The sequence below is a fragment of the Styela clava genome, chromosome 5 (assembly GCF_964204865.1).
Source record: "Styela clava chromosome 5, kaStyClav1.hap1.2, whole genome shotgun sequence".
Classification (NCBI taxonomy): Eukaryota; Metazoa; Chordata; class Ascidiacea; order Stolidobranchia; family Styelidae; genus Styela; species Styela clava.
The window spans coordinates 8,692,790-8,699,859 of NC_135254.1; the positions used below are offsets into that span (position 1 = coordinate 8,692,790).

General features: G+C 32.2%; 1 long non-coding RNA gene across 1 annotated transcript; it reads left to right on the forward strand.

Moving 5' to 3' along the window:
- The first annotated feature begins 4,725 nt into the window (after positions 1 to 4,725).
- Positions 4,726 to 5,867, forward strand: LOC144422692 (uncharacterized). The gene is made up of 3 exons (XR_013475324.1): positions 4,726 to 5,032; positions 5,265 to 5,315; positions 5,606 to 5,867. It is a non-coding gene; the product is annotated as an uncharacterized LOC144422692 (long non-coding RNA).
- Positions 5,868 to 7,070: the final 1,203 nt, after the last annotated feature.

The window sequence follows — 7,070 nt, forward strand, 5'->3', positions numbered from 1 at the left end:
TCCTAATGCAGTGAACAAAAACGGAAATTGTGTTCGACGCCGAGTGACTTTGAATTTTTAAATATAACGGTGGAATTTGACAATGTAGGCAATTTACTGTAAGTTCACTGTATAATACTCTAGTTCTTTTTTGTTATACTCATTGATAACGCAACATGCAAACTTGATATAACAGCGTAGGGAAAATAAAAACATTTCAGCAAGAGCCGCCTTGGATAGGGTTTGCAATTACATCTCTGACAGCATTTCATAAATTATACGTTCAGACATTGGAATATTTTGAGGTAAGAGCAATAGTTTTTGAAATCTTTCTCGTTTTCATTAAATAAAATAATTTTTAATCTAAACCAAGATTTTTGATAATATTTCTATGAACGAAAGATAAGAGACTTTATTTTCTGAACCGATAATGGAAATTTGTTTATGACTTCGGCGGTTTATTGCGCTATTGTTTTTCGAAATTATGCTGGGCATTACATAGGAATCCAAGATAATAAAATTACCAGTGATTTGTTGCGTTTGATCGTCAAAAGTATTGCTACAGTTTCTCACATTCATTAAAAATGTATTATTTCCATTGGGTTTGGTAATTCCAACCGCAGCTTGAAAATACCTAACTAAAATAAACCAGTTTGGAAATAAAGTCAAATTAACAGGTAAAATAAACAGAAAATTTAAAAATGTTAGAACCTACTAAACTTGTACAATATAGGCTATTGAACCTCGATGAGTTACGGTGAGACAATATTTTCTATCTTTTTAATACCATTTATTATTGATTATTTACAAGACTCAGGAAAGAAGTATTTCTGGAATATATACACACATTACTCGAATATTTTCTTCAAATCAACAGATCGACTATCTTGTTTTATATTAATTTGACTATTATTAAACTATTATTATTAGTTAGTTTGTGAACAAATTGATTATTTTTTGAAAACAAAAATGAAAATAATTGACCATATCAATCTTTCTGAAATGAGACCTCGGAAGTAGAAACGTTTTCACATAATCTGTTAGAAATTTTGTTTGATAAATCGTGTTTCTCATTTCGACAAGACTCTCAAATAAAGTAATAGCTAGTCATCTTGTCTAAATTCACTTGCAGCTGATCCATGATTTGGAATCTGCAACATATGTATTACAAGACTTGTCCATAGTCCATGGTACTAAACGTTAGATTTAGTGTTTCACGAAATAAGCCTACATTCACAAAGATATGCATTAACCTTAAAGTTTAAAGTTATAGTCTAATATAGTTGACATAGACTATTACAATTCATTATTATTCATTATTCATATTCATTATTATGACAAGTTAGATATAAACCAGACCTTTACTTTAATATAGGACGTCATATACAGTCTTCTGTTCACGCTAAAACACTAATGAGATATCATTTGAAAGGATTTATTCAGTCTATTTAGTGGGACCATTTTCTGAGTGATAGCTGACTTGCTGAATTGCAGGGAGTGGATCAATAAAAATGTGAAACAAAATTTCGGGTGGAACCTTTTATTCTTTGGTATGCTGTAGTATACAATGATGCAATATTGCAAATTTGTATATTTCCCTGCACTGGGCATGACTAGCCCTTTCCAACGAGCCATGAGTGACATTGTGAATCGAAATCAAACGAAATACATCTTTGCCGTAGTCCGTAGTTTATATATGGGTTCATGGGTCCATCTACTATCTATGACGTCAAAGCCATCCTTGGTTGGTTATAATGAAACTATGGTTCGTTTGGAATACTATAAAATCCTTTTTTTCTAAGTAAATACTCTTTCCTTGTGTGAATATGAACTGTCACACACCCGCATTGCAGGTTGCGTGGTATAACTTATATACAATCGCTCCGCACAGTGTCAAGATTCCAAAATACTGGAACATGTCATATAAATTCCAAGGTTCCATTACATTTGAACCCACGTACATTTGAACCCACGACAAATTCACCTGCACACTATTGCACCTATGAATTATTTTTTGTTTTACGGATACCCGTACTCACCCTAACCAATGGGTTTTAGCAACCGCATATAGATTGAACCCGCGGATATACACATGGGTTCAAATGTACGGTCACCAAATTCCAAGTGTGTATATTAATTTCAGAACCACTGCCCCTTTTTTTTATTTTATCACGTGGTGTCTCGTTCTAATGTAGAGGTGACCAATTATACTAGATCAAATCTATGTCGAGCATAAGTAATAATTGCCAAAACACTGTGTTCAGGCGTGACACATACACACAAAAAATCCTCAATATTTCAATGCTGAATTGAAATATTGAACAGCCTAAAGACTGTGTAATTAACAATTTAGAAGCATGACATTAGCAATTTAGCACCCATTATGACTCCGGGTCAAGGTGATCCGCTACAATCTAAACTTAGGGGAGGCGAAGAATAAAAGACGGCGTTTTTGTATTAGGAATAATGGCCAGTGGGAACTTTGATAATAACTCAAAGGAGAGAAAATAGTCATAGTCCTAACTTCAACCACTTTTCATCAGCAGTGGTGCCAATATGCACAACTGAAATATAAATCTTTAATTTACGACATTCATAGAATAAAAATCGCCACTTGTTTTATTCTAACTATTGCGCCTCACTAATATTAAACTATTGACCAAACAAACGACCCAATGCATATGATATTTTGGATATAGGTTTCCCTATAGGCAAAATAAATTATTCTATTGTAATAAAAGTGCATACATGCTTAAAAAACCCGATGGCCTCCATTGAAGGAAACATTGTAATTAAACAATGTAAACAATTTTTAATAATGTTTTTCGTACATCAACACAGGCATTGATGTACCCTGTTAATGTATTCATCAAGCTCAGATTTTCGTTTCTTGTATACGCATATATTTCTCACATACTCGAATCCACGAGCGCAATCGAATTGTTTTTCATTTTTTCATTTTGACACAACTCCTTGTTTTTTTTAAACGCAGATCGTAGCAACCGCTCATTATAAAAATGTGGCCGGGGTCGAAAACGTATAATGCCTTATTAAAAAAGTGTGACATAATACATCACAGTGGACATAAAATATGAAATATTTCTATATTTGGTAAGCAAACTAAATTGCTATGTAATGAATTTTATGTTGATTATTGTGTAATAATCTAAGGAATTTCGTTGAAAATCCGCGGCACGCATTCCAGACTTTGGCGGCACACCAGTGAATCACATCCAAAATATGTAAATGGGGAACGTAAATGTAGTACATAAGATGGGCTTTCAAAACAAGTACCAAAGGTATTCTAAAGCATCCTGTATTAAAATAAATAAAGGAAGGCTGTAAATTAAGCCAAGGCATAAATGGGAAATATTGGACTAAAATTTTACATTTTTTACATAGGATACTTAATTTTGTCGCTTGGTTGATCTTGGAATGCAAATTAAATGTATGAACGTGAAGCATGGTAGACACAATAAAAACAAATTTCTGAACAAAAACGGAAATTGTGTTCGTGTCGAGTGACTTCGAGGACTTTATACAGCGGTGGAATTTGACAATGTGGCTGATTTACTGTGTGTTTCGTGTATGGTACTTTTTGGTATACCCATTGATCACACAAGATACAAACTTAATATCACAGCGTTTGAACCAAAAACATCATTTCAGCAAGAGTCGCGTAGGAAAGGGTGTTCGCAGCTCGCAGTCAAACCTTTTCAGAATTTTGTGGCAAGAGCAATAATTGAAAGATTTTTAAACTAAATTGCATAATTGCCGTATAAATGTTTGATATTATTTTTTCAAACGGCAAATAGGAAGATTTTATGTCATTTTCAAAACATATATTAGAAATTTGCTCTTGGCTGCGATAGTCCATTGCCGTTGTTTTTCGAAATTAGGCGGTAACTGGAAGTCCAAACTTTCTGATAATAGAATTACTGTATAACAGCATGATTTCTTGTATTTGATTGTCAAATATATTGATACAGTTTCTTACAATCAAAATAAGATATCATTTCTGTTGGTTTTGCTACCTCTAACTGCAGTTTAGAAATGGCTATATACAACAAACTAGTTAAAATGAAGTGTTTTTGAATGAAACATAACTTTCTGATTTTATATAGAACTGTATCTCCTCCAAATTTGGAATTGTCGGAGAAAGTTGAAACATGAATGATTTCGATGGAATTTTGATGTCATAGCAACAATCAATCATTTCTATCTTGCCAGATCGGGAATGAAATTAAATTCGTAGTTGATTACATAACTATATTAAGAAGTTTGCAATTACAGTATTAAACTATAACATATATGATAGAGAGTGCCATGTCGTCGAGCGTCGAAATGCACAAAATCTTTTTGGACACTGAGTTGACCTATGGATCATTTCGTTAAATTGTTGTTCTTAGTATTTTCCTCGTTGTTGTTGTTGAAAAAATCGCATTCTCAGAAATTGGAGATTGTTGTTTTCGCTATGAGGGTATTACTTATATTTATTTAAAATTCAAATTATTGTAAAAATAATATAAAATAATTTTTTGTTTACGAGAAATTATATAAATAGGTAGTATTGTGAGAAACATGAATAAGCAGTTTTATTTTTTATTTGAGGATTTCGTTTTTTTTTTTTAATTTTCAATATTCAACTTATTCATTCAATAGTGATGTAGAGCCGAACACTCCTATTGATTGATGTCGAATATAGATAAAAGCAGTAGTGGGATTCAGCCGGTTTGCACCGGTTTCATAGAACCGTCTCACGGAATTTTATGAGATCAGCGAACCGGTTAGCATTATATGATTTTTGTAACATAACCGCCGGAAAATTGGACATTTGTATGATGGAACCGGCTGACAAAAAATTTGAATCTCGCCACTGGATGAAAGTATATAAAAGAGGAAAATTTTAATAATCATATTGTTCACTTACAAACCTTGATTTGAACTTTAACAGAATAATAGAATATAATTATGGGAAATTTAATTTTCTACATTTTTCCTCAAATACTAATGCTCGTTATTGTCGTCAATATGTTCTTATTGCCAGCAGTTGGTAAGTATAAATTTTATCTTTATTGTGATTGAAATTTAGATACATTTTAATATACAACTTCAAATAATAGTTGATAATATGTGAACAAATTGATTAGTCTGGCAAAATAAGTATATTCGTCATTTTCAGCCTTTAAATCGACCCTTTTAACAGTTATATGTAGGATAGACGATGTTCTATTAATTTATAGAAAAGACTAAATATATTCAATTTATCTTATTCCTGATGACAGATGGCGGAACAAGGGGCCTACGCGAATGTGCATCGATCGATTTAATTCCAGGTATTATCAAAATAATACTATATTTTTTCATCCTCAAGTAGGACATGGTAAAATTTAAATTTTTAACAGTCATTTTCTACTAACTACATATTCCATACATTTTTTGATTCAAATGTTGATCCCTTTAGTAATCGCGAAAAACCTTGTTCATACTTTTCATTTACACTCCTATCTTTGGTAAGTAGTAACGGTTCATAGTAAATTTATACGCAAAGAACCAAATATCATTATTTTTTATTTTATTGAAAGTTACATTTGAAATAAATTTTCCTCTTCATCCTATTATTTAGATGACTTCGAATCAAAAGAATTAAAAGAATTATTTCATTGAAAGAAACACACAACGTCAAATGTAAAGATCATCACAAATGAGCAGTTTTCTATAATCAAGAATTTTTCTGTGTCGTGTCGTACAACAATGACTTTGTAAAGTAACTTGTATTATGATAGTATTCCGTTAACAATAATTACAATTTCTTTGCATCCAAAAGCTATATATTGCTTGTCAGGATACATTTATTTCGACCGAACAATCGAAATATTAGAAATTTTGATTCGTCATGAAATGTAATCAAAAACATGATATTGATGTTATCAATATCAAAATAAATATCAATGTATCTAGTTTAAAGCACTTCGAAGTGAATGTTTAAGGATGAAAGGAGAAAGAGGAACAAGTTCATAAAAAATCAAATACTTAAAAAAAAACATCAGTTGTAAATGTAAGTAAATGTTTATGGGTGGAGTAAGACACAGGAGCAAGTTCAGAAAAAATGATCCTATTCGATTGAAATATTACCCGAATATCATAATAAACAAGGGCGCCCGAAACAGTACAATTTCATGTACCGTGAATAACGTATTGGCCATAAAAATACGTATTGTATGCTTAACAGTTCGTACCATAAGAGTATTGCACATACTGGGTTGGATATCGTTTTCTCTGTTTATGTGACGCATTCGCTAATGTTTAGTTTTGGAACTTAACTGCAGTCGAACATAATTCGTTACCGATTTATTCTAGGACCCAATTTTTTTTTCCTTATGATACAATAGTAGTTATTTTAATTGTTTATTGCGCATTCCAAAACACCCAAAATATTAACAGTAGTCTACTGTGACAGATCGCATACCCAAACTACTCCGTTTTAACTTTTGTGTCCATATATTTGAGCAGTGCTATCTTGATGAATAGTCAAGAGGTAGCGAAGATGCACGGTTCGGGTGAATTCATCTCACTTGGTGGCGCACCGAATTTCCGTAATACGCAACATTTTTGAATAGAATTTTTTGGTAGACTACCGAATTGTTCGAGTATCATCGAGTCGTTCGACTACCAAAGTACCACTGTTATTCTCTATTTTGTCTTTTGACACAGAGGCTGGGGATTGATAAATTTAATCATTTCATCTAAAATATACTGCCACCTATACTGATATGCGCATTTAATACTCGCTGAGTTATTTTGCATTGCAATATCTTGAATAACAAAATTCTTAATCAAAGAGATGAGATTTGATAATCTCAGTAACCAACACCTCGTATGACGACACGTTCCGCAATGTTTGCGCAAACCTTTATTTAGTTCCGTTTATCTTTGTACAACCTACTTACTACTACATATTGTGAACAGGGGAAAACTGCTCTGACCTGTTAAATTTTGGAAGTCTTCTTTGTGTTACCAATATCTTCGTATATTCTTTATTAATATTCAAAGCGTGTTAGCGACTGTTAAAGATTTTCAACGATATTAAC